This window comes from Rhinolophus sinicus, linkage group LG03 (assembly GCF_036562045.2).
Source record: "Rhinolophus sinicus isolate RSC01 linkage group LG03, ASM3656204v1, whole genome shotgun sequence".
NCBI lineage: Eukaryota > Metazoa > Chordata > Mammalia > Chiroptera > Rhinolophidae > Rhinolophus > Rhinolophus sinicus.
In genome coordinates, this window is record NC_133753.1 from 120,060,695 (window position 1) to 120,082,421 (window position 21,727).

Sequence of the window (21,727 nt, forward strand, 5' to 3'; positions counted from 1 at the left end):
TACATGGTTTCTATGACACAGAGAAAGAAAAACAAAAGAATGAATTGAGTACCATTGCCGTGCTATGCACAGAGCAGCTGCTCTATACACGTTGCTTACACAGATTTGTAACATAATTTGTTAATATAATTACCTTGGGAAGAATATCTGGATAAAGTAGAATACTAAACTTCAGCATACTGTAGGGTTTTTTAGGAAAACTGAATGTCACAGTGAGAGTTTAGGCACTGGAGTCAGACAGAAAAACTGATACCTAATTTGTCAAGACTCGCATACCTCATATGGCTATTAGGAAGGGTAAATGAAATAATACATGTGGAAAAGCTGGGTATCTCGATTATTATAGTGATTGTAATTTCATTATCTATACACTGAAAAGAGAATATTGGATGGAGAATGAAGAAACAAAAATTTTGCCACCCTGAAGCTGCCTTTTGGGGATATTGATTTTAAGCTGTTGATTAAAAAAAAAAACAAGCTATATATGTCTTGCCTTAGTGGAATAAGTGCTTTGAAAGGATTGAATAGTGATTTTTTTTTTATATATATATACAAATTATGAGGGCACATGAATATTTGATTCTTAGACTAGAAGCATGTAACTTCCTAGGCTAACAGAAACCTCTCTCACTCTCATTGAATTTTGTTTTTTAAATTCACATCAACTTACTAGCAAAAATGGAAGAGGACATCGAGTTTTCCATTTCTCCCAACAGGACTTACTTTCTTCAGCATCTCCTTACTTATTACAGTTGGAAAAAATAATTTTGATTAATGACCTAATTTGAAGAATGTTAAAGAGAAAACCACAGGCTCAAAATGGAGTCACTTATGCTACAGTCCACGACACTAAACCTAGACTTAATACCTGACCTAATTGCAGTTTCAACCTTCTCCAGAAATGTAAACTTAATTGGGCAATCTGGAATTTTCCAGTCAGTGTGAAAAGAGGTAATCTGGCATGTGTGCCCTCTCCGTTCTCCCAAAGGAAGCTGCAGCAATCTGTCTGATAAGATGCCTCCCCTCTCCTCCTTCCCTTAAGGGAAGGCAACCTTACCTGAAACAATGCTTTTTTTTTTTTCTCTTTTGTTAACAAGTTTCTCTTGTGCCTAGTTTCTGCCTATAAATGCCTTCCATATTACATAGCTTCTCAGAGTACCTTTCTACTTGCTAGGTGGAATGCTGCCTGATTCATGAATTGCTCAACAAAGTCAGTTAGATTTTCAAATTTACTTGACTGAATTTTACTTGACAAGAAAAATTAGTTTGATTGATCAACATTTTCCGCTGAAGAGTCAGTTTTGGAGCAAGGCCTTCTTGTGGCAGTTATGGGTATTTATGATCTTTCAGTATCCGCTAAGCTTCCTATATACACTAACACAAGTTTGTCATGCTACTTTGGTTTAACAGTGCTTTGCATTGTTTTACAGAGGAACAATTTTACACAAAATATGTTGGTAATATTGTCTTTCTTATAAGCCCTAACTTTTGTAGACCTGAAGCAGAATCTTTCTTCTGTGCATATTATTAGCATGAATATGATTAAATCCATCTGAAAGTTACCATTTGCTGCCTAACCACAAGTTCTCATCCTCTTGCTGTTTTCAAGTTATTCTCTGTGTTTGAATGTCAACAGGCTTTCTATGATATGTTACTTGTGATCAGGTAATAATTGATCAAAAGTTACCTTAAATACCATGAATTATTAAGTCTCTCAACCTTTGCCTAAAGGGTTCTATGTGCATATTGAAACAAATCTCTAGTGCTCCATCAAGTGACCTTGCAATGCTGCCTTAGTCTTTACTTCCTGTTTGCACAGAGTCTCGGATGAGCCCAAGGTGAAAAGTTAGTGTCTTTCTTAGGTCTTTCCTAAGCATGAGCCCATCTCTGCCTATGTAACTGTCCTCCTAGATTCCCAGGTATATGTTGGAAGAGCTTTCCAAAGCCCCTATGGCCACTTAATTTTTTCCAATTTTTCCTTTAAGCTTTTTGGTCAGCTTGTTGTTAGTCTGAACTGTCATTACCACCTTAGGCAACTGCAATATTAACAAATTGCTGCTGACTGTTTTTGACAAACATCTAGAATAAGGCTGAAGAATAAATTATGGCTGTATTTACAGAACAAGTACTGAGTTAGGTCCAATAGAGGTAACCTCTGACAATGAAGCTTTTCAGAGGTCAATAAAAACAGTTCTCTGAGGATGAGGATTTCATTGAGCTCCAAACCTATTCTGTCCATCCAGTGGCTGCCAGACAACATGTTTTCACAGCTTTTGGTTTCAAAGACCCTGTAGACCTTGGAAGAGGGCAAGTTAAAACACCACAAATTTGCTAGTCTTACTGAGACTTCTCTGTTTTTCTTGAATAAATACCCCTTGGAGTGTTGTAAGTCTTTATCTAATTTCCAGAGTTCTAAAATGCTAATTTTGACAGTATTTGCCACTCATCCTTTCTGCTACTGAACAGTGAATTCTGAGGAGTCCTTACTACACCATTCTGGAATATATCACTCTAGATGTTAGGTTTTTGACTTTTAGTCAATGTGCTATCCAACTTCACATTTTAAAGATGTGATCACAGTAGATTCCATGATTTTGTCTAAATCATAACATAGAAACTGACAGAGCTGCTAGCAGAAAATGGAATTTCTTACTCACAATCAAGTGATTATTCCTCTCCATCCTTTATCCTAATTACAAAATCAACTAATTAACATTTTTTATTAAATTATGGAGACATCTTAAATGGACTGTCTTAGAGCACAAAGAAGGTAAATATAACTGGAAAACATTCTAACTTCTGCTTATGAATTTATAATCTAAGAAATAATTAGGATTTAAACACATTAAAATATAGAAATGCATGATTAAAATATCCAAAAATCTTACTTCTATAGGAACTCAACTATCAAAATTTGTGGATTTTTTTTTAAGTGATTGGTATAATGGTTATAGTCATAATGAGACACTCAGGAAAAGAGACATATGGTTAACTCATGAACTGGGACTGTAAAGAATACCTTCAATCTAATTCATAACAGTGATGTGACCCTAAACAAGTCTTTCCCAAATTCTTTAGCCAGAGTCAATCTCCCATAGCACTGTATCCTATGTTTCTTATAGTACTTAAACAGTGCTTAGTAATGTAATTCTTCTTATCTACCTGTCTTTCCCACTAGACTATGCTCACCTCTGAAAACAGGTACCGTATTCGGTCTCCTCTAGATCTAAAAAAGACACACAGTATTTATTTAACAATTGTTCCTTGAATGGATGGATAAAATAATGCTTGAATTTACCTTCCACTTTGCGTGGGCAAGGGAAGACTCAGAATAGATAAAATCCTATGAACTTAATCCTGGAGGTGAATGTAGGAAGGTTAAAGTCAATGGATTGTGACTACTGACGTTCAAGGGGAAAGGCTGAGTTCAGCTACTTGAGGGATAGCAAGAAAAAAAAAAAAAAGAAAAAAAAAGATATGCTGGGAAATGATTTCCTTAAACAAACACAGGAATCAAAGTACTCCTGGTAGAGTCTAGGAATGAATAAACTCAATTCACATCAGGTAATTTCACTCCCACCTATGCAGAAAGAGTGAGCCAGAAAAATGGGGTGTAGACTAAAAAGGATCTTCTTTACTGTGCTGACATCAGCTATGCCTTGAAGAGTTCTCAGGCCATTTGCTTTTATACAAAAGATGAAAAAATGGTATTTTCAGGAGCTCATACATAACCACTTCTGCCTATTATTTTTAAATTTTGTGTTACCAGCTGTGGATGCAAGGTCTTGGCAAAAATAAGGTCAAAGGATTTCATTGTTGTGAATTACCCACCACAGAAACTTTTCTGTGCACAACCACAATTTACTATAATAAAAGCGATACAGCCCCAAGTAACAAAGCAGACATAAAACGCACAAAGTTGGATGTAACAGATGTTGTAGGCACAATGAAATGAAAAGGTTAAAAAGAAGGCATTCCTTATCAAGAATAGAATTATTCACCCAATTAATGAGTGAACTTCATTTTCAAACCTAAAGATAAACTGTAAATATGTACAGTAGTTTCACTTCAAAGATAAGAACAATGCTTTAAGAAATTAGTTTCCTGTAAAAGGAATTCATGAGGACTATACAAGCATAAAGCAAAATCTATATGTTTCATCATTATTTTTTAAAATGCCAGATCATCTATTTTATGTTCTGGCTTGCCTTATTAAAATTAGATAGTTATAAATTATACGATATTGCTTTGGGAGGACTTGCCATCCCATTCTTGCTATTAAATACTATCAAGTTATTTTTATATTATTACTTTTATATTACTAACAGTCTATCTTCAGTGACTCATTTGTTTTTATTTTAATGTTATTGAATAACTAACTACTATAGTCCCTGGGGGAAAAAAAAAGTCCCAAAAGTATCTTCTATTACTCTTTATGAACATTTTAATGAAAAAAAATGAAGGTTTGTTGCTTTGGACTCAGCCAAAATAGCTCCAATTTTTCCATGAGAAGTCATGGAGTCTATTTTTCAGTGGATGTGTATATACATTTTACTTAGGAATGGTAAAGACAGTTGTACATATATTATGGCCAACACTTTCACCTTAATACTAATATACAAAACTATAATATTGGAACACTTTCATTTGTAACGTATATTGTACTATGATCCATGTTGTACATAGAGGCCCAACAAGAAAAAGCTTATCCTTAATTTCCTTTAAAACCTGTTTAATTTCATTGCTATACTAGATTTCTTTCTTTCTCAAAGTAATCTTTTTCTTAAATTTTCTACTAAATGTATCTCTGATAAATGGATGCCAAGTGTCATCTGATAAACCATTATCTAGAGAAAGCTATGGCAAAATACAATGTGGTTAAAAGCATGAAACTACAAACAGGGCAGTTTCAAAATTAAAGTTCTGTCAAATTTTAATTTAATTTAATCTGTCAAAATTTTAAGTTTTCATTCTTTCATGAATAAAAACATCTCAATGTTTCTTTGTTAATTCACGTAATGTTACCTGTGGCTGAGATCATCCAGATTATAATAGTTTACTCTAGAGAAGCACTTTTTATTAGACAAGAAAGAGGGAGGAGCAGAGGGGGGAGAGAGTAAGGGAAAAAAATAAGGAGCAAGGGAGGAAGGAAGGAAGGAAAAAAAGAAGAAAGGAAGGAAAGGAAGTTTCAGGAAGCGATAATAGTAAGTGGGAATGTGCTGAGTTAATGGCAGAGCAGTGACTTTTGATTCTTCATGCCAGTATTGTCCCAAAGTACGACAAGTAAAAAATCAGTCTTCCAAAATTGCAAGTTTTAAAACACTAAGAAGTTGGGCAGACATCTTAGCTCTGACACATTATAATTTTTCAAATATCTTTAAAAGTTACATGGCATGAGTACAACCCCCATTCCCCTCCTCCACGGCCACCTCTGAGAGACTACAGCAGATTTGGGAGGACCTGGAAGCAAAGATACAGCCCAGTGTTGGTGCTACTTAATTTTTGCATTTTGCCTGCACCTGTGAACATGAGCTCAAAATGAATTCAAACTTTGAACACAGAAGAATGGGAATTAGTTCAGCCTCTCCTTTTACTGTGTGTGTGTGTGTGTGTGTGTGTGTGTGTGTGTGTGTGGTGTATATGCATGTGCATAGGAGAGAAAGACAGAGAGGGAAAGAGAAAGACAAATTGAAATTCTGAATATTGGAAATCTTTTCTACCAGTAGCTTTATGCGTTTGACAGCTAATATAGAAAGCATTAAGAAAATGTATAAACTTGAAACAACAAAATGGAATGGCCATCTAAGACAAGAGACATCTGTGGAAATTTAGAATGTTAGAAGATTTTGCAGACTGAAAAGATTTGTTGTCTTTGATTCTTTGCAAAGAATTTGCCTTACGAATTTAACTTAGAATTAAACAATAAAATTTATGTAACTTAGGCAGAATAATCTATGTTTCTATTTCTGTTGTAGCTTAGAGTCTTTAACAAAGTCTGTTTGTCCTCCTGTGTCACCTCTGCACTGAAGTCTGTCATTTAAACAAGAGCACGCCTGATTAAGGAGCAGATGTCTTGTTCCTGGGTGGTTGGTTTATTTTTATGAAACTATTACATTACAGAAAAAGGACAATATTTGCTAAAGAGATAACTGTATTTTAGATAAATAAGTCTTTGAACTGGTCTTTTCCATTTCTGAAAAAGGAAAGTGTTTTATTTCATATATAAAACCAAAATGCTGCCATTACCAAAATCCATTGTGAGTTTTATATGAAAAGCTCTGTGTTCAAACACAGAAATCCGTACCAGCTGATTAACTTTGGAAAGGTCCTTTAACTGCTCTCACTCTCATAATCTGTGACACATATGGCAACACTGACTTCTCAGGGTTGCAGTGGAGGGTGGGCTACACTGGGCTATGCTGCCATGGAAATATTTAACAGTAGTATAGTATTATAATATTATAATTGAAAGTTTCATGATTTGAGGTAATAATTTCAGCCTCAATGCAAGAAAGAATGATTCTTCCTGTCCGAAAGGAGGTTAAAACTCCCTACCCTATCACCCTCAAAACACACACAGAGAACAATGATTTTAAAGAACTCAGTTCTGGGATCCATTATTTCATTTAGAAAGCAAAGAAGTTGGAGCACTGCAGAGTTGTTTTTACTTCTAAATTTATTAATCAGCTGTTTTTAAGGAGGAAATAATGTAGGAATAAAAGTCTTCTAAAAGAAGAGAAAAAACACTCTAGATTTAAAGAATGTAAGTTTAAAAATATGCAAGCAAAGACAAAGAACTATTTATGATTTGGCATCTTTTTTTATGAAGCAAAAAATACATCACCAACGTAAAGTGAAGAAACAAGACAGATATTATACCTTGAGGCCATATAAAGTGCATAGAACACAGATTGGGCCTTTATAAAATGTAAAAGTTGGTTGTAGAATAAAAAGGTGGCAAAGCCAAGTGCCTACAGCATTATAAAAATATATTTGGTGGTCTGAAAGTTGAAACATAAGCACACATGTCAAAAAAGAAGTTCTAGGGGGCCAGCCCGGTGGCTCAGGTGGTTAGAGCTCCACGCTCCTAACTCCGAAGTGTGCCAGTTCAATTCCCACATGGGCCAGTGGGCTCTCAACCACAAGGTTGCCAGTTCAAGTCCTCGAGTCCCGCAAGGGATGGTGGGCAGCACCCCCTGCAACTAAGAATTGAACACGGCACCTTGAGCTGAGCTGCCGCTGAGCTCCCGGATGGCTCAGTGGATTGGAGCACAATCCTCTCAACCACAAGGTTGCTGGTTCGATTCCTCGAATCCCGCAAGGGATTGCGGGCTGCGCCCCCTGCAACTAGCAACAGCAACTGGACCTGGAGCTGAGCTGCACCCTCCACAACTAAGATTGAAAGTACAACAACTTGACTTGGAAAAAAAAAAAGTCCTGGAAGTACATACTGTTCCCCAATAAAGCCCTGTTCCCCTTCCCCAATAAAATCTTAAAAAAAAAAAAAAGTTATATTACCAGAGAGTTAAGATGTTGTTATTTTCCTAATTGTGGTACCTGCAGAAATGGCCTCCTCTGGTTTCAAACTGCTTGTAAGAGTTGAGAACTATATTTCCATTACATGAGGGTGAAAGAGAAGAGGGCCAGGCAGTCAGTTATCTATCTATCCTGTTGGCTTGAGGATCAGAGAATTTGAGTCAGGCGTCTCCTCTCCATTCACCTCTGCACTATCCTCCTCACCTCTTCAAGTCTAAAATCAGGTGTCTATCAGTCATAAAACATCTGTGCTGGAATGTGCTAGGTATCTAAGGCTAGAATTGAGTATATAGAGAATTGTTCAATTGCCCACCTTACACGTTAATTTTATCAGCCTACTTAATACATGGAAATTGAAAACTGACCCCTAAGATTGAATATGTTCCTCATCACAGCCAGGACCACGTGTACATCTAGGGCTAATCACTGAATACATTCAGTATTGAAACACTGATGTCTAGAGTTTCAGTCATCCTTTAGACAGCATGGTATTTTTCAGAAAAGTCTATAATAAATAGAAGAATTATCACTTAGGTAAAGTCAATGTCCTATATACACAATCTTTTTAACTAAGATAAGAAATAATATTGCATAATTCGAGTTTTAAAATGAACTTGTAGTGCCATATAAGTAAATCTTGGGGAATTTTTTTTTAAAAATCACATATAAGATAAATGATGTTATTAATATAATTATATATTTGAGCATATCAAATAAATTAAAACACATACATTTTATGGATTTAAAGTTGAAGCAGGAAGAGTAGCTATTGATTAAATTTCCCTTAAACACTAAAAGGTTTGAAAAGAAGAAAATGCTTCAAAATACAATTTGGATTTGCTGAACACAAAGCTTTTAAGATATGTGTTTGAAGATTAATGAATCCTGGAATTTCTCCACTCTTAAGATGACACAGTTGAGTCAATGCGAACAGCAAGCAATCTCTTCAAAGAGCGCTGCAGATAAATGCTAGACTTTTAGAAACAATGATGTTAAATTACAACATGATATCACGGCCCTATAATCTATCATCATAGCTTCCCCTTTAAGACAAGAAAAGGCATTTGAGTGTGCAAAACAGAGAGATAAGAGACAAGGTAACAAGTTGTCATCCATCTGAGATTTATGCTGGCAGAAAGAAATGGAGCTTGAGAGAACAAGTTCAGAGATAGACATGCATCACTGAGACTGATTTTTGGATGGGGTGAAAAATGATCAATGGACAGGATAGCAAGATCTTTCTGATAGAGCTATTGCTAAATGTATAAAATCATTCTTATAATTTTTAAACTTCAATTTCTTCAGTATGCACAGTTAAAATGCTTTATCACATTAAAGATTTGTTCTACAAGGCTTAAATGGAGTATAGAAATAGTGTGTTTATGGGTTTTTATACAATGTTTTAATGGCTGTACAATTATTTGTGGCTTATAAGAATATACTTTTAAAGTAGTTCAGAAAGTTGACCTTTTGTACTTCATTTGTTTTGTTTTGAAATAAATTATATGTACCCTGTTTCCTTAGTTAATTGTAATGTTGGTCCACTGCAGTAATAAAATGGTTACATATTGAGTATCCAGGATGGACCACTCTGCACTGTTATAACTGTTTATAACTTTGTAATGCCTTCATAAATGTGATTCATTACACTAATAAACCTGTAAGACAACTGCAGCATCCCGCTGTTTCTTTGCCCAAGTTGCTATGGCTTTGATACTTAGGCAGGATTTTCATCTGCACCTGAACAGAATCTCAGAAAGTCTGTCATTTGGTTTCATAGACTTATTTTAGTTTATATGTTTCTAATATTATAGAATCTCATCAAAAAAGTAGATTATAATAATAGGATGAGTAGGATTGCTTATAATTAAATATATATACATATATATTCCTTATGGGAGAATATAAAAATTGTCAAAAGGTAAGAAATCAGAACCTCTAGGAAAAAGTTTCGAAAAATAAAAATTATTTAGAATGCATACAAGAAGACTGATGGTGAATTACTTACTTTTCAGTAATTAAAGGGTGTTGGGAGGAGACAGTGAGCATTTTTTGTCTATTTCTAGTAGAGATAGAGCTAAAAGAAATAAAATCAAATTGTAGAGTAGCTTTTGGTGAGGAAGAGAAGGGCATATTTTCTGCTTTCAGTGTTTATGACTACTTGTACTATTAGAAACACTATAAAAAGAGACATTCTAAATAGTCTGTGGATATCTTTAAAAATAAACCAGAATTCCATCAGTGAAGAATTATCTAGCATTTTTTCCCCCGAAGAGAATAATTGAATGGTCTGTGTCTGGTTTCAGCAGTGTGTTTTATGAGAGTTCCCAGCTTCCCACAATCCTACTGTGCTGCAGGCTCTGATGTCTCCAATTAGTGCTAACCAGTTATAGGAACAGATCTAAAAAAAATGAAAGCAAGACATTGGGAGTCTCAGCCTCATCCATAAATAAAATTAACCTGCAATGCCTACTCTTAGCTCTGGGCAATTCTGACTACCGAGCTATGGTCTGACCCCAGTCCTATGTCACATGTGAAATTTCATATGAGGGTATGGGGTGGAGTCACATTGGATTTCTTAATTGACCTGAAGTCTAGTGTTCTTAACTGGGACCTTGGTATCCTGCTCTGTTTCTATCAAGTGCATAATTCAGGGTCTGGAGCATACTTCTTATATTCATACCATAAACTCAATCTTCAGATGCCTGACTTGTTTTATTCTGTGAAGAAACAAAGATAACACTTGCTTTACATAGTTTTATTCTGAGAACTAAATTAGCTTTATGAGATCACGTATATACAACTTAAATATCATAGATGCCCTCATCGTCAGTTCTTTCTTTTCTATGCTTCCAAACATTATCACTGACTGTAAGTTCTAATAACACTTCCTTACCAGTACAACTGACTCTACTTAGACATTGACAATAGCAAAGTATGCCACAGCCCTCTGAACTTGGGTATTTATTTGGTCATTTGATTATTACTAAGTTTGCCTACTACTTCTAGCTTTAGATCTAGATAGTCTGAGTTTTTTCAATCACTTCCATATAAGCCTGCCACTTACAGCTCAGCATGCAATATAGCTAAATCAGGCTAGGTTAAGATATTATTCTATGATAATAAAAACATGTCCAATTAGTATGTGAAAGGATGTGCAAGATCTGCTTTATACAAAATGCTAAAAGAAATTTTCCAAACTAAAAAGTAATAACAGCATTGTGTTTGGGGGTTTACCATATATAATTGTAAATATATTACAAAAATAGAACAAGAATGAGGTGATAAATAAATTTTACTGTCTTAAAGTTTTTACATTGTGTGTGAAATGGCATTGCATTTTTTTCAAGATAGACTACACCAGTTTAATCATACATATTCTAATTTCTAGAGAAAGCACTAAAAACTTGATCAATGAAACACAGGTATAGACAGAACCTAAAAAATATATGAAAGGGGTGACCAGATGGCTCAGTTGGTTAGAGCATGAGCTCTGAACAATAGGGTTGTTGGTTTGATTTCCACATGGGCCAGTGAGCTGCGCCCTCCACAACTAGATTGAAGATAACGAGCTTCCGGAGGGGAGGCCGGATGGCTCAGTTGGTTAGGGTGCGAGCTTTTAACAACAAGGTTGGGGTTCAAGTCCCACATGGGATGGTGGGCTGTACCCCCTGTAACTAAAGATTCAAAATGGCGACTGCACTTGGAGCTGAGCTGTGCCCTCCACAACTAGATTGAAGGACAATGACTTGGAGCTGATGGGTGCTGGAGAAATACACTGTTCCCCAATATTCCCCAATATAATTTATAAAATAAAAAATATAATAAAAAATAGTATTCCACTTTTTTCTCAAAAAAAAATATGAAACCTAAAAAAAAATACATAATCCAAAAGAAAGCAGAAAATGAGAATCTCAGGAACAAAGAAAAAATGAGACAGATAAAAATCAAATAGCCAAACAATAAACTTAAAGAAAATCATTAATAATATTTAACATTAAAAGTAAATAGATTAATGTCAAGATGAGGGAAATCAGGGCTCTGTGTTTGCACTGTGCTTCATTTATGATACAGTCTCTGTTCTCTGATTGAGGTATGGACAGAAGAAAGGAGCCCCCCTCTGCTGACCACAATCATTCAGAATTTAGTTTCAGCAAAAGGAAGTGAGAAGTGATGACATTCTGCTCCTCCTGGGAAGAAGACCCTCTCACTGGATGCTTCAGATAGAGAAAATCCTGTGTTCTTAGTTGCACCAGTCTGGAGTGGAATTTCCATCTCACTGAGCTGAGAGGGAGGAGAAAAAGAGGGGTCTTGGTTCAAATACAGATGCTCACCTTTCTTACTGATTTTTTATAGATTTTATTGAATAGATGTTTCTTCATTTGCTGTATGCCCTTAGGACTATTTCCAGAAACTTTAAATGGTTGTTTGTTTGACTTTTTGTAATTTTCAAGAGTTTCACTAGGGAGCAAGTCCACAGAGCTAATCATGATACTTCCCGGAAGTTGATCTCCCTGATAAAACAGTTTTAACCCACATCAAAAAATGTATCAAACCACGAACAGAATAATGTGCAAGAGCTCAGATAATATACTACCCAATGTGATAATTTTATGTTTGCATAGAAGAATTTCCTGTTTTAGGAAAGCATGCTAAAGTATTTAGGAGTGATGTAGCATGATAACCCTATTTACTTTCAAATAGTTCAGAAAAAATAAGTGTGTGTATGTGTACACATCCACATAGAAAGAATAATGCAAATGTGGTAATTTGGTGAATCTAGGTGACATTTATTTAGGTATTCTCTTTGAGTATTCTTTCAGCACTTCCATAGAGTTGAAATTTTCAACAACAACAAAAAAAAAAGAAAGAAAAGTTGGAAGAGTAGCCTTCTTGAAAATAATTGCTTAAAGATCTATTTATATTGAGTGAAAGATTAATTAAATGTATTGCTTTGGAGAAGAGAACTTGTGTAATGAAGCAATTACTTTATGCTTTAAACCCCTTAAACACTCAGAAACTCTGAAATTTGTTTTCAAATTTAATGCAAATATCCTTTAAGGAGATTAATAAATATTTAAAAAAAATAAAAATAAAAATGGGTTAAATACTCCATCCAGGTAGCAGACATTTTTCAGAATGAATTATTAAGAACAAGCAAGCATGCAAGAAGACCTAATTTATTGTATTTAAAAGAGACACATCTCAAATAAAAACATAGAGATAGGAAATTACAGTTAAGCAGGAAGTATAGAATCAGATACACTATGCAAACACCAATTACATGAAAGTGAGTATGGCTACATTTATATCAGAAAAAGTAGATCACAGAGCAAGAACTATTATCAGAGATTTAAAAAAACTCCTTACAATAGTAAAGCAAAAATGCATCAAAGAGTTGTGAAAATATTAAACCTTCATGGATCTAATTATAGTTTCAAAGTATCTGAAGCAAACACTGACAGCTCTCAATGGAAAGAGAAAAATCCAGTCTTATTTGGATACTTTAATACTCTCCAGTCATTAATTGAAAAGTAGACAAAAAGCAAGTAAACATATAAAAAATGTGAATCATAATTATCAACCAAATTAAGCTAACAGAAGTTCATAGAATATTGTACTTAACAGCTACAGAACATACATTATTTTAAAGTGCACTTGTAACATACATCAAGATAAAACACTACACTGTCATATAATGTCTCAATATATTTCAAAAAATTGAAATCATAGAGCATATCATACCTAAACAAAACATAAATCTAGAAATCAAGAAAAAAAATAATTATAAAATCCTCTTATTTGTAAATTAAGCAACTTGTGTCTATATATCCCTAAAGTCAAAGAAGAACAAGAGAAATTAGAAAATAGTTTGAGGTGAATAAAAGTGAAAGCACAATATTAAATTTGTAGGATGTACTTATAGTGATGCTTAAAGGATATTTCATATCTTTAGAGGCTTATATTTAAAAAGAAATGCCTAAAGTTAGTGAACTAAGAGAGGAATTGTCTAACTTTTCCTTAAGGAAATAGAGAATAAGTATTTTAGGCTAATGGCCAATGGGCTTTATAGCATCTACTCAATTCTGCTATTATGAAGCTAACACAGCCATAAACAGTACATAAATAATTGAATGTATCTGTGTTCTAAAAATGCTATTTATAAAAACAGACATCTGGCCTATAGGCTATAGTTTCTTTCCATGTAAAGAAGCTAGGGGGAAAAAAGGAAGAAGGCAAAGTACAATGCCAGTAGAAAATAAATAAAGATAAAAGTGGTAAGGCAAAAACTGAGAAAAATCAATGAAGTCAGAATTTTGTTCTTTGAATTGTTTAATATAAATGATAAACACAGCAAGAATAATCAAGAAATAAAGAAAGAAAATGTAAATTATCAACATCAAGAATGAAAAAGGAGCTATCACTACAGATCCTATAGGCATTAAAAAGAAAAATAAATAAATATTGGGAGTAATTTGACAGTAATAAATTAGCAATGCAAATGAAATGGACCATATTATTGATAAAAAAGGAAAAAACTTATCAAAAAACACACAAAAGAAGTAGGAATTAATTGAATTTATAATTCAAAATCTCACAAAGATAACTATGGGCACATAGACAGGCATCTCATACAATTATCTCAATTCATTTTATGAAGTCAGATTAACACTGAAAAGAAAGTCTTACAGGACATTTGAGAAAAAAACAAATTATAGAGCAATATCACACATCAATATAGAAAATCCCTTACAAACTCTAAGCAAATCAAATTTAGCAATATATAAAACAAGATAATAAATCATGACCAGAGAAGTTTATCCAGGAATGCAAACTTTATTTGATATTTAAATATCAATAAATGTAATTTATCACATTTAATAAAGGAGAAAAATTTATGTGATCATCTCTATGGGTGATAAAAGTCAAAAATTCATTTGATCAAATCCAACACCTACTTATGAGAAAATCACTCTGCCGTCTAGCAACACAGTTAAATTTCCTGAATGTGATAATGGGCACTGATGAAAAACCTACAGATAACATTTCCATGGTAAAATTATGAATACTTTTGCCCTAAAGCTAAAATCAGGTGACACCAAGATATCCACTTTCTTCTATTCAGTTTTGTACTAGATATCCTATCAAATTAAATAGGCAAATAATACAGAGGGTGCCAATGAAATGTATACACATTTTAAGAAATGGAAAAAAAAAAACTATTAAAATTGTAATACTCAATATATACCAATTACAAAAAATAAATACAAGTCACATTTGACTTCTGCAATTACAAGAGGTGCTCAAAGTGGTTACCATCAGTGTCCAGACACTTCTGATTATGATGAACTACTGCTTGAGCAACGTTGACCAAAGTGTTCACTTGTATACATTTTTTTGCAACCCTGGTATAATAATAATATGCATAAAATTTGGGGAAAGAACAGTTTACTACAGAAAACATGATTGTTTATAAAGGAAATCTGAAGAAATCTACAAAAACAATAAACCTAATAAATAAATTCAGAAAGACCTCAGAAATAAGATCAGCATACAAAAATCAATTGTATTTCAATGTACTAGCAACCAAAATGCTGGAAAATAAACTTTAAAGTATATGTCACATAAAAATATAAACCACTTTGGAACAAGTTTAATAAAATGTATAACAACTCTACATTAAAAACTACAAAAAACTTCTGAGAAAGTTTGAAGAATGAAGTAAAAAGAGGGATATACCATGTTTATATGTAGGAAGAAGCAATGTTTAAATATGAAAATTTGATCTAAATTACTTTATAAAATAAATGCTATGTAGATATTTTGGTAGAAATTGATAAGCAAATAAAATTTATTGGATAATATAACAAAACTCTCTTGAAAAACAAGTAGTTTTAGAGGACTTAAATGATCCAATTTTAATTCTTACTATAACACTTAAAATTTTAATGAGTGTGGTATTAGTGTCCATAGAAACAAATGGAACAATGGAGCATAAGAAAAAGTCCAGAAATGAACTCACAGAAATATAGTTAAATGATTTTTTTTTTTTTTAACCAAGGAGTCAAAGCAATCTAAAAGGTATAGGATACCTTTCAACAGGTGGTGCTGGAACTCATGTGACACCATATACAAAAATTAGCTCAAGGTGGACTAAAGACTAAAAAAAAAAAAGGTTATAAAGCTCCTAGGTAAAAACATGGAAAGATATCAATGAAATTGGTGTAAATAAACAAAGATATTTGGAGTAAATTCCCAAAAATCTTAAAAGACAAAAACAATGATTTGAACTTCATCAAAATTAAAAACTAATGAGGTAAATGATCTAATTCCAATATCTTATTTCAAGGATCTGCTTCCAGGAACTATTTCCAGTAACAACTGGCTTAATTTTGGTTTCCACAGAGATAAAGATATGAGAGAGGTAAGCTATTGGGGAAATAATATCAGGAAACACAGGAAGGAGAGTAGGAAAATGAAGCATGAAACAACAATGTCAATAAAGGTTGCTTCATAAAGGTACAACTCAATCCCACTTGAATGCATTGGCATAGAATTTAAAATACCCCTTAGAGATTTCCTACCCACGGAACTGGAGACTGTGCTATTTATCCTATGACACTGGCACTCATTGGCTGAAAGTATACCTGAGGGTATTAACTCCTGGCAATTCCAGTTTCCCTTGCTTGAGCTGTGCGTGCTCCCTCCACCAGAAAATCTCTGAGGAAGAGAGGTGTACATGCTTTCAATAACAATCCCTTAGGAACTAGAGGTGAATAGCAATCAGACACAAACTCAAAACTAACAAAATTAACTAACATATATTCTTAAAAACATCTCCCGAACACCCATTTCATCACTAAAATACTCTGTAATGCATCAAGGAACAAAATTAGATGTAGGCAGAGTTCAGAAGCCAATGGTATGAGGCCTTGCAGGCTAAAGTTTGAAGAGTCATTTAGAGGAGCTGGTTGTTTGCTTTGTTCCTTCTTCCTCAAAATCTCCCCCTGTGCACCCTCCCTCCACTTTTATCTAGTCTTCAGAACACAATTTGAAAAGAACACACCTTCAAAAAGTCTTCCCTAATCTTTTCCCAGCAGGTCATGCCCACTGTTAAAAGTTCATTGAGTACCTTATAAATGGTCTTCATAGCACCCCTCCAAATTTCAATTAAATAAATAATTATTTGTTTGCTTCACACTAAAATATTAGCCCCATAAATGTGGGGACAGTATGTTTTCCTTCCTGTGCTTTCAACCCAGAAAACTATGCCTAAACATAATAGGCATTTCACACATAGTTGTTCAATAAGTGCATTAATAGATTGACTAAAGAACAGAATATATTAGATTATTTAGGAATTGGTTTCCTTTGTGGAATATGGAAAATAGGAAAGATTGAAGGAAATCCACAGACAACAGAAACTTACTTGGAGGATGAATGTACCATTAAGATCACCAGCTTAACATTCGGCAAAGAAGTTCCTTATAGGAAACATGTGGACAAGGATTAAAACACACACACGCATGCACACACACAGAAAATCTATTCATGTTACAAATACATGTAAGGAATTTATTTGAATAAATAAATCTAAACAAATAACAACAGAACACTGGGAAAGGGCTTCAAAAGATTCTCAGCAAACATACATGAAACATACCATTTACAACTTGGAAAAGGAGCTTTCTTCTAAAACTAATTATTTTTGATTACCTGAATAGAGGCATTAGAAGAAAATTCAACATCCATTCCTGATTAAAAACAGATTTTTTTAAGAAACCAACTTGTAAAAGTAAGAACTATAAAGCTTATAGAAGAAAATTTAAAAACATCCTCACAATCTTAGTGTAGGGACAGATTTTCTGCAACCATGAAAGAAAAGATAAATTGGACTTTATTATAATTTAAAAAAATTGCTTATTAAAACACACTAAGAAAATGAAAAGGCAAACCACAGATTGGGTAAACAATATCTGTTAAATAGGTACCTGGTAAAGGACTTGTATCTAGAATATATAACATTCTACAACTCAATATTAAGAAAACAAAAAGAAATCCAACAAAATATGAGTAAAAGATTTGAAAAGACACTGAAAAAATATAGATTTGTGAAAAAGTAATTATCAGATCAAGGGAGATGAAAAAAATAAAATAAATAAAATAAAAACAGGGAGATGAATGAAAGTAGGGAAGAGGTGAGAAACTTAAATATACTAATTTCTAATCCTTTGATATTCAAATCAAGGATGTTACAGTTGTTAAATTAATAAAAAGAAGTTTGAATGTGAAATTATTAAATTAGGAAGATTATCTCCATAACACCTAAAACATGATAATCTTTCAAAATTATGAGAACAATCATACATATTGACACAACATAAAAAGTGTTTTAAATCCATGTTATAAAGATAGAACAAATCAATGAAACTTAAGAACGTACATAGCATAACATAAGAAGACAGATTTCAGAACAATCAGATTAATCATTTTAACAGATGTATGCTAAAACTTAAATCTATAACTTAATTAAAAAATATTTTTAGAATTGATCCATAGAGAAATACTTAAATTATTTACATACAATATGTATTTAAAAGAAAGATGTAGTAATTGCATGAGTATAAGAGTAGGTAAAATATGTTTAGGGTCTTCCAAACTAACAAAAATAAAAAAATTAAGAACCATAATAGAAAAATGCGTCAAGTTTTAATTCTTCAGGTAAAGCAATAAACAAAGACTAATAAAGAATACACACTGCAACTTACTTTCTTTACTGAACATATGTCTGCAGGAGGTACCTCATTCACCTCTGGTGTGTTTGCATAGCCTCTGGGGCCAAATACTGACTGACTCATCACTTTCTTTTTATGTGATCTGACACAAACTGGTTAACCTTTCTATGACTCAGTTTCTACATATATAAATTGGCACATTAATACCTTATGGTTCATATTTATTGTAATTGGATGAAATGGTGCCCGTAAAAATCATGGTAGATTGTGTGACTCAACAAAGCCTTCATAAACACTAACAACCATTAGCATCACAACTTAAACATACTCCTTTGTCAGACAGCAGAGATCTTGCCAATTTTTTTTTTTTAAACAATTCTGAAAGGAAGATCCAAGATGGCGGAATAAGTAAATGCTATGCAGGCTGCCTCCCAGGAGCACATTAAAACTACAAGTCAATTATAGGACAATCAACCTCAAGAATCATCTGAAGACTAGCTTAACAGAACCCCTATAACTAAGGCTATAAAGAAGAGGACACATCGAGACTCATAGGAGAGGCAGAGATGCAAAGTGAGCTGCCCACAAACCCACAAGTAGTGATTGAGCACCAGTAGGGACACCTTTACAGCAGCAGACCACCTTGAAGAGTGAGGGGTCCCAGCCCCACACTAGGCTCCCCAGCCAGGGGTCCTATGCTTGGAAAAGGAGTCCCCACCATATGAGGCAGTGAAAATCAGTGAGGATTCCATCTGTCTGCCCCAGTGAGAAAGAAGGTGACTAGAAATCCAAATGTCTTCTTAAAGGGCTTGTGCACAGACTTGTTCACTTGCAAGCACTCACCCTGGGCTCTGGAAAAGAGGTGGAAACTCGAGAGGTGCCAGAGACATCCAGGGAAAGACTGAGTTGTGTGGCTTCAGGGTGAAGGCTACAGGGAAAGTGGCCATTGTCTCTATGAGGAACCCACTTAAAACATAGCTTACAGGAGTGTGTCATCTTTCCTGTGTTGAACCTATTCCCAGAAGGCCAAATCTGAGACTGCATTGATCTGGTAAAATCTGTGCAGGTGCATCATTTTGGTGACTGCCTTGAACCCTGCCCTGACTAGATAGTACAGCATCTGCTGGTGAACTCTCAGCTCCTGGGCAGCCAGTCCTGCCCTGCAAGCTGTGAGAGATTTGTATAGCAGTGACCAGGGAAAATTGTGGTGATGGGAGGTCAGCCCTAGCTTGTGTTGCAGCCTTTCCTGGGCAACTCCAGGGGATCTAGAGCGGTGGGTGGTCAGCCTCAGGTGCACTGTAGCCTTTCTTGGGATGCTCTGGATGTTTGTAGATCCAAGGTGAGTGGTGGCGGCTGTGGTGTTCTCAGGGCATTTTGCAGAATGGCCACAGGCTCAGCATTGGTGCAAGAACTGAATCTGCATTAACTTTGTAAAATCCACCAGCCACACTGCATGACTACCTGAGACACAACCCTGTCCCATTCGATCAGCATCACTGGAAACACTATAAACACCAGGTGAACCAGCCCAGCTCTCACGCTCAAGGGGGCTCTTCAAGTAGCTGAGCCTACAGGCAGTCAGAGGTGGTAACAGGCCTACGGGGACCCTGAGCCTTTTGCTAAGTTTCCCCAGCTGGCCTCAGTTCACAGAAAGGCCACCACCATACACCTCCAGGTTCAATACAGGTAGCAACCAACTGCATACAGCTTGGCAGCACCTATGAGGGAGCCTTGGGCCAGTCACAGGCAAGGCTGAAATTGGGTTGCACAGGAGCCACTCCAAAGAGGCACCAGGAACAACAAACCCAGAGGCCAGCCTCAAACTACACCAGAACTCTGCCTGATAAGCCCCACAACTGGCAACTGGCATATGAAAAGGTGGTCTCAACTAGCACAAAAGCCCACATGGGCAAATCCCCCTCTGTAGGGTCAGCTGCCACATAGCAGCCCATACACTGAGAGTGTAACCAGTCCTCATAGTCAGCCTGAAAGTGTGTGTCACCTACTGATACACCAAGAGCAATTAAGGCTGACCTACAACACAAGAAGACACAAAACACACACAAGGAACACTCTTTGAACATATGCACAGGTGACCAGGTAGACTGCACCACTGGACCACACAGGACACCTATTACATAAGGCCACCTGGCAGAGACTGAGAGACATAGGAGGTCTACCTAACACATAGAAGGAAACACATAGAAGCAGCCAGAATGAGGAAACAAAGAAACATGTCCCAAATAAAAGAATAGGAATAAACTCCAGAAAAAGAACCAAATGACATGGAGACAATCAGCTTACAAGAGACAGAGTTTAAACCATCGGTTATAACATTGCTTAAGGAACTTAGTGAGAGTTTCAATGAAGAGATAGTAAGCCTAAAGAAGGACATGGAAATCACAAAAAAGAACCAGTCAGAAAAAATAAAAATAAAAACAATACCTGAAATGAAGAATGCACTAGAAGAAATCAACAGCAGATTAGATGAAGCAGAGAATCATTTCAGCTATTAAGAAGACAAGGTAGCAGAACAACAAAAAGAATGAAAAAGAAAGAAAAAAAAGGAAATAATCTAAGGATACCTCTGGGACAATATCAAGTGTGACAACATTCACATCATAGGATACTAGAAGGAGGAGAGATGGAGCAAGGGATCATAAACCCATTTGAAGAAATAATAACTGAAAACTTACCTAACCTGGCAAAGGAAATGGACATAAAAGTTCAGGAAGCACAGAGAGTCCTAGTCAAGATGGTCCCAAACAGGTTCACAACAAGAAACATTATAATGAAAATGGCAAAGGTTAAAGACAAAAAAAAAGAATTCTAAAAGAAGCAAGAGAAAGACAACTAGTTACTTACATAGGAGCTCCCACAATACCATCAGTTGATTTCTCAGCAGAAATTTTGCAGTCCAGCAGGGAGTGGCACAAAATATTCAAAGTGATGTAAAGGAAGGGTATACAACAAAGACTACACCTTCTTACTCCATATACAAGAATAAACTAAAAAATGGATTAAAGACTTAAATGTAGGACAAACTCCTAGGCAGTAAACTCTCAGACATTACCCTTAGTAATATTTTTATTGATATTTCTTCTTGGGCAAGGGAAACTATATAGATAGATAGAGAGATAGATGATAGATAGATAGATAGATAGATAGATAGATAGATATAGATACATACACACAAATGTGTACACACACACACACACACACACACACACACACACAGAGGGTGCCAAAAAATGTATATACATTTTAAGTAAGCAAAAAACTGTATTAAAATTATAATACTCGACATACACTGATAAGAAAAAATTAATACAAGTCATGGGTATACATTTTTTGGCATCCCTACTATATATCAATGGGACTACATCAAACTAGAAAGCTTTTGCACAGCAAAGAAATCACCAACAAAATGAAGAGACATCCTACTGAATGGTATA